This window comes from Camelus dromedarius, chromosome 11 (assembly GCF_036321535.1).
Source record: "Camelus dromedarius isolate mCamDro1 chromosome 11, mCamDro1.pat, whole genome shotgun sequence".
Taxonomy (NCBI): domain Eukaryota; kingdom Metazoa; phylum Chordata; class Mammalia; order Artiodactyla; family Camelidae; genus Camelus; species Camelus dromedarius.
In genome coordinates this window covers 28,948,357-28,956,157 of record NC_087446.1, presented here as the reverse complement: position 1 = coordinate 28,956,157, position 7,801 = coordinate 28,948,357, and the positions used below count along the sequence as shown (strand labels likewise).

Genomic DNA, 7,801 nt, shown 5'->3' with positions numbered 1-7,801 from the left:
CTTAGAACATCAAAGCTGATCAGACTGAGTTACTTGCCCTTTTATAAAACATTAGTGTTTCTATTATGAATATTTGAAAACAGCATCAAATTTCAGTGACGCAGGTGCCATACTTATTTCAAATGTCCTTTGTGATTCATTTTCTTCGAATCTGTGTTTCCACATCCATCTTCGCTCAGTTTTCTATACGTTGAGGCCCTGGGGAAAGGAGGTGAATGAGCTGCAGAAGGGGTAGAAAGCATGCATTCTAAAAGTAGGTTTACCTGGGTTCACATCTTAGTGTTGCCACTAAATTAGCTGTGTGACTCTGCATAATTTACTTAACCTCTCTGTGCCTCAGTTTCCTTGTCTACTAATCCAAGTACTCACTTCCTGGTGTTGTGAGGATTAAGTGGATTGACACGTGTGAGACATACAGAGCAGTGCTGGCATTTAGCAAGCATTCAAATGTTAGCTAATCATGAAAAACACTCCCTCTTTCTGGAATGAATTTTGCATTTGGAAAGCATCTCCTCTTTTGTGCCACCATTTCTCTTCTTGAATCAATCCACCTACACCTGCAGAAATAAAAAAGTAAATTTGCAAATGCCAAGGGAACAGTGCTTGTGTTGTAAAAGGGAGGAGAAGGTAAAATAGAAAAAGAGAACAAATGAAATGTCTAAAACTTAATCTTCCAGTGACTGTGAATTTCCAGCATCCTTTGAAGTAAGGGCACTCTCTAAGTTTGTACAAGACAAACGGAATTCTCACTACTTGACCAGGAAAAGGCATGGCAGCACTTGCCTGTGACTAAAGAAGGGATGGAAGGGGAAGGGAGGCAGCACTCAAAAAGGGGGAACTAAACTACACTGAAGACCTTGGTTAGGACTTTCATTTTTATCAAATTTAATCCATTAGTTGAATATTATTACTTTCATTTTACAATCAAAGAAAATAGTATTCAGGAAAGTTAAGTGACTTTTCAAAGTCTATTCAGCCAGTCATTGGTGTTGCTAAGATTTAAACTAACTTCTATTGGATACCAGGACCCCTGCTTTTGATTCCTTTCTATGTCTCCTTTGGCAGGATTCCACTTGGACGGGGCTCTGAGGGGTCACCAGCGGTGCAGACTGAAACCAGACTCCAGGTGATCTGCTACCATATGCATAATAATATTAGCAGGAGCTTCTCGTATTTTTTTTTTTCCTAAACCTTTATCTACCCTCGTTCATATGAAGTAGACTCATGGGGGTCTTTGTAGCAAACCACGTAATTTTAGGCATCAAGTAAGGGGAACCTTTGGGAAAGTAATTTCCTTTTCACTGCTTAAGTCAGGACTGCCTCCAGGGTCACAGCCTTTCCCGACCTCCCTTTTCAGCGTCCTCAGCGTCTCTTCAGGTGTTGAGGTCGGGCTGACTTCCCCCGGGTGTTCATGGGAGACAGTGCCGCGCATGCGCAGAAGTTCCCGCGCGGCGTCCAGCGCGCAGACCGAGCGCGGGAGCCCGCTTGTTGTTGCGGGGGCGGCGAGACCCGCGTAAGGCGGAGGAGAGTCTGTGAAGCACGGTGACGGCAGGCGGGTTAACATAGGATGCCTCTGAGATCAGCCCTGGATCAGCGACCACCGGAAATCTCGGCTCCTGGAAGGCTGCCTGGATCAGGCTAAGGACGGTTCCAGAAGAGAATCGGCCTGACGAGAGTAGAGGCTCGCTACCTCAGCACAGCCCCCTGGCCGGTGTTCCTGAAGGACCTGAGCCCGGTTTCAGGCGCCACAATGGCACGAGCTGCCAGCAGAAGCTTCTCCCAGGTTCTCTTGGCGTGTGCGAGGTAATGCCCTCATTTTTCCTTTTCTAGGTGTACTGTTCTACTTGGTCGTCATGGTTGATGCTGCCTAAGTGGGTTCCTGCCGCAAGGAATTTGAGCACATCCTCCTCCTTCATTTGCAGGACATTCAGGGCTGAAAGTTTCCCTATAAGTTATGAGGGGAAGCCGTATAGACTCCTCTTTGGGTAGCCCGGGAAAGCGCAAAACTTTTTTGTGGAGATGCGGAGAGTTTTGGGCACATGAATTCCTTCTTGGTCATGACCTTCACACCCCTCCCCTACTTTATTGCGTTAGAGCAAGTATGGCTCACATTGGTAAGAATAAGGTAAAGAAGCTCAGGTTATTTTTTTCTGCATCTAATTATTTCATCAGATTCAGCCAGGTTTTCTAAACCTGTTTGTGTGTATTTAGACATACGGTGTAAGTAATTTGTGAGCATTTACTGAGAAGTCTTATCCAAATTCCTTTTAAGAAAGATGCCAGGACCTCATTCTCAATTCTGTTACTGAAGCTGTGATTTTTTTAATTTTAGAATTGAAGCACTAAAGCTAAACATGAATATGGATTTCACTTTCAATAAAAATCACTGGCTGGTAAAACCCAAATTAGAGTAGAGTATTGGAAATCAAGCTGCCTTTTTCTATTAGAACTAACAAAAGTGGTTTCATTTTCCAAATCCAAAGTTCTAGATGCTGAAATACTGTTTGTAGGAAATGCTAGACATTATTAAAAATGCAGATAGTTGTCACCAGCTGGCATGTTTTCTTGTGGTTGCCAGCATGTTTTAATGACAAATCTAAGGACAGGTGCACATAATACATTGACTTTTTAATCAAAGAACAAAGTATAGGGAGGAGACATGAAATGCTCCAAAGTGTTTAGGGAAAATAATGCTTCCTCTAGACACTTGGCAGTGACCTTATTGTTAGGGAAAAAAGCTGTCTAAAACACATCTCTTTCCTTATTATCTCTTCTTATCTACTTATATTTCCCTTCTGTCTATAGTTCTCCATCTTAAAATAACAACTATAATAGTAATAATAACAACAAAAACTTTGGCTTGGTGTGTCCTTTAGTCCCTATCTGAAAAAGAGATTTTTATCCTGGGCTCCATATAATCCTTTACATGTATTTTTCTAATGATATTTTTTCTAGGAATTAGGTTTATAGTTTTCATAAACATATAAATAATTTATAACCTTCCCAAAGAAGTTAAGCCAAAAAGAAAAAGCAAACAAACACTGAAGAAATACATCTTAATCCATCACTCTTGTACAAACATTTTGTTTCAGCTGGGTTTTTGATAAAAGCTAAAGAGTAGTGAATTCAAAGTTAAATTTTCTGTCAGAAAAGATATGATACTGCTCATTACTCTGGATATTATAAAGAGATGAAGTCACTCACATACCCTGCTCTCCACTTCAGCCCAAACTCATCCTCCCTCCAAAACCATTTCCATTTCACTGTGGTGTCATGACCTCCCCATTCTCTTAGGCACCCTTGCTTGAGATCTCAGTTATCTGGGAGTCTTTCCTGACCTTTAGCTCTCTGTCTAATCAGTTCGCAGTCCTCTCAGGTCACCTTCAGAAATCTCTTACATACAGCTCTTCCTTTCAGTTGTTAAAAACCAGCATCATTTGCCCTTGGTGTTTTTTACCACTAACTGAACATTAGGATTACACGAGGAGGTTTTTATTTTATACTGAGCTTTGACTCCAGACCCTGAAAGTCTTATATAACTACTCTGGGGAAAACTTAGGCATCTGAATTTCTTTAAAGCCCCTTAGGGTGTGGCCAGTGCTGAGAGTCACTTGATGACCCTATCTTATTTGACTATTTTTCACTGTTCTAGCTATTTTACCTTCTAGCTGGTGATCTTGTCCAGTCTTGCTCCTCTCTACCTTATTCTGTATTACTTTCCTCTCCCCGCGATTGATCTTCTCAGCATCTTAATTTCCTCATGTGTTTCTTTGATCAGGAAACCTTGTTACTTTCCATTGCCTGTCTGTGGAGGCACTTAGATAGCTCTGCAGGGCCTTAGGGGTTCCCCAGCATCCCCTGGGACCTCTGACTGGGAGTGGATGAAAGGGTAGTGCTCCTCAGCCTCTCCCTCCACTAGTTTTGCCAACAGGACCCAACTTGCCTAAAGCCATGATCAGTTAATGGCAGAGATGGGTCAAGAACCCAAATCCCCTTACCCTTGACCCCTTTCTCAAATTCAAAATGCTGCCAATTGGTGATGAAAGTCAGTGCTGGACCTTTGCCATTTTTCTCCATCTGCTACCTCTGTTCTGCAAGCTTGGCTTTCCTCTGTTTGGAACATCTTCAGCAGGTGTATCTATGTCTTCAGGAAAAGCAGATGTGACTGAAAAATCTGACTAGTCCAATTTGTCATGACTTGTTGACAGCAGCCCTGGGAGCTGTGGGACCAGTAACACTGGGGCCCTGATGCCATGCCTGTCAACCTAATAGCCCAGTATTTAAACACAGTCTGTTCTGCTTTCACCTCAGAGCCTGTCTGTGTTGCTTTATATTAAACAGTTAACTTTAGGACAAGCTCTATAGGTTATCCAGATAGCAGCTTATCTGTGAGTCAGAGAAAACTGAGTGGCCAACCTGTCCCCAAATAGTTTCCTTACCCACCTCCCACGTTACCTGAAGTTCTCAATTTTGGTCAGTTCTCCTGGTAATAAGGCAATCTTCATTTTGTAAAATGCAAATGTGATATCCCCAAAGCATAATAACATTAACTTATCAGCATTCATTACTATCCTAAACCATAGATGCTTTTATATATGTATATGGTCACCTGGTTCAGAGCAAAGTCCTAAAGGAATGGAATTAGTGTGGGTAAAAGTTGATTGGTGAAGGTGGATGTGGAGGGGAGCAGAGAATAAAAATCTTGGGTGAGGTGTTATAGAAGGAACCTGGGCTTTAACGAGAGAGTAAAATGGAGAGAGAGTGCCAGAAAATAAGTTCTGCCTGATTCCCAGTTTTGCCAAATTCAGCATTTTCCCCAGAGTTCTCCTTGGTTATCTCCCTTTCTTTATTGATTTTGCCTGGTATTGGCTGAAATACTGAGAATTTGGAAAGGATAATAATAATCATGATAGCTAACATTTATTGAGCACTAACTGTGTGACAGACATTGCTTGAAGGATTCTACGTACATAAATTTATTTCATCCTTCCCCATCAACATTTGGAGATTAGGTGTCATCAACAGTCCCATTTCACAGATGATGAAACTGAGACTCAACTGTTTGAAGAAATTCCTTAAGCTCATTCAGCAAGTACATGGTGGAATCAAGATTCCAACCCAAGAAGTCTGGCTCCAAAGCCTGTATTCTTAATCCCTGTGATCTGTCTCTCAAAATCACAGCATTTGTAAGCAAATGGTAGGGTTAATCTTCAATTGTAGACAGTCTGATTCCAGATCATTCCACCATAATGCCTCTTGGGCTGGAATGGATTTTTCAAATACATCAAAGCTTTACAGTCATGGAGACTCCAGTGGTCCAGAAAGTTTCTTGGTTTAGGGTCTTCCTAAAGTCATAGCAGTCTGGTGTCTTAATAACAGTGCTCTATTGTTTTAATATAAAACGCCAGTCTGACAAAGGCAGTTGAATGTAAACCTCACAAAATGGGCAGAATCCCTGCCCAGCTCTTACTGTCCTAGACTGAAATGGAGAATTCAAGCAAAATTACTTCTTGTCTCTATAAAAGGTCAGTGAAATAAAAATTGGCTAATATTTCTCCTTCTATATAACCAAACACTGCTAGTATCCAGGGAACATCAAAGATAAACCTGAAATCTTGGGTTTAGGAAATCACTGCACCACTTTTGGTTGTATTTTGCAAGGCCCTCTGAAGGGCTTTTTGGATATTATCTAATGAGTTCTCATAGACATTAAGTCAAGTTTTTATCCCGTGGAGTGAGTGCCATCTTCCCACTAAGAACTTCATGGAAATAAAGCAGATGGCAGGTGTCAGATTAATGTAAAAATGTGGCTTGCTCAATTCATCCCCTCCCCTCTAATCATGTAATGAGTTCTGGGAAGATGGTCCATTTGGGGGCTGGAAAAAAGAATAAAATGTGTTTTAGGCCAGTGCTACTGGAACTCAGCTTCTTGATAATTCTCTGGGAGCTAAAACAATGGAAACAGAATTGTTTAAGGAAGGGAGGTGGGAAGGAGCAGCAAGTTTACAGGATGTCAACTACAGGGGGTTCTATCTTTGAGATTCTTCCCTCTACTCTTAATCAGCTATTTTCATACTCAAATTATTTCTCCCTACTGTTCCGTAAATAAATGTGAGCCAAACAAAATCAAACAAATAAACAAAAATGCTCATTTTTGTCAGAAAATGTTCTTTTCTGTTATTCTCCAGTTTTCAGGAGGGAAGTGCCTCACCCGCTCTCTTAATAGATTTGACCTATCTTTGCTTGAGAACGTCTTTCATTTCCATGGAAGCGTTAAAGAAACAGTAAGACATTACAGCGAGGATTCCCAGTCTTTTTCATGAAGAGAAGCTGCTTTTTATTTCCCCTAAAGTCAAGGGATGGGAGTGGGGGGTTTTCAGCAGCTGTTTCATTCCTCCCAGGGGAAGCTGTCAACCCCCAGGCCACTGACTGGAGCTCTATCTAATCAGGCTTCCAGATCTACCAGCAGATTCTCATCAACTGGTTGAGAACTCACCCATAAGATTCTTCCATTTGATTGAGAAATGGAAAAACTTAAAAAAAAAAAAAAAAGCAATTACTTGCTGTTTGACTTCCTCAGAACATGTTCTGAGCACCAGCTAAATTCATTTACCAGCAGATTCGGTCAAAACAGTGAAGTTGACGTAGTTTAGCCTCTGGCATTTCTTCTTCTTAGCTTTGTACCATCTTTGTATATATCCCAGACCAACTTTCAAGCTTCATGCTCTTGTTGCCCTAGGTAGAGTTCCAGACTTGCCATCCTGATTGAATGGGACATCCAGCCAGGTTTTCACCCCTTGGAGTGCCATCTTCGTGCTAAGGTAAGAACTCCTCTGGAAATAAAGCTCTAACTATAGGTCCTTACATTCTCCAGTGTTTGCTTTTAAACCGTTCAGATTTCTTGAATTTTCAGGGTGTAAACTGTGCTTCTGAGTTTGAGGAGATGTAATATGGAGATGGAGAAACTGAATGGTCCAGGTAGCCATGCTGGGATGATTCCCTGGAATCAGATATGGAGGACAGTATGAGCATCAGAATTCAACTCATAGAATGGCAGAATTTAGAGTCAGAAGGAATATCCATGGATCATTTGATCCAGTCCAAACCCCTTGGATAGAATGACCTCATTTTACAGATGACACAGTAGAGGTCTGGAGAGACTAAAGGCCATATCTGAGGTTATCTGGTTGTCTTTTAAGACTAGAAGATAGGGGATCCTAGGGCCCTTATCATCTGCCTCCTACTTTATGCTGTTTTATGAATATTTAAAGGAATGTGTGATGCCAACAAGTAATGGCTCAATTACGAATGATGTTTGCAAGGGAGAGCAAAAGAATGGAATATTTACCAGTGCAACATAGGAAGTCCTGTGATACCACCTTTCTGATTCCTAGTCTAATTTGACTCCTTTAAGAATCTGGCCCAAACAATTAAAGAAGTGTCCTGTCACATAGTCAGTATTTATGGATTAATGGTTTAGATGCCTGACTTTATGGCATAGCATATTGTTTCTTATTCCATTTTTGTCAACTTTATTCCCTACCTATTCCTCTGTTAAAGCCTCCCCCCCCCTCCCGTTTGCCTCATGACTTGCCACCTTTGCTTGGTTTTTTGATATTGCTTGGGCCTTTCCTCAAAAGCTGAGTGATTCCTCAAAAGGTCAGATAGGTAACATTGTCTCTGGGTCAACCAGGCTTTACCTCCTATGTGCCGCTGGTAGACGGCCCCCATTCAGTGAATACTAGACACTGGTGAGTGTTGAAGAACTTTTCTGGTGATAGTTGTTGTAATTACAGACTCC

The 7,801-nt window shown here is 41.5% G+C and overlaps 1 pseudogene; it reads right to left on the bottom strand.

Moving 5' to 3' along the window:
* Positions 1-1,373: 1,373 nt before the first annotated feature.
* On the bottom strand, positions 1,374-4,077 carry LOC135322450 (small ribosomal subunit protein uS2-like; annotated as a pseudogene).
* Positions 4,078-7,801: the final 3,724 nt, after the last annotated feature.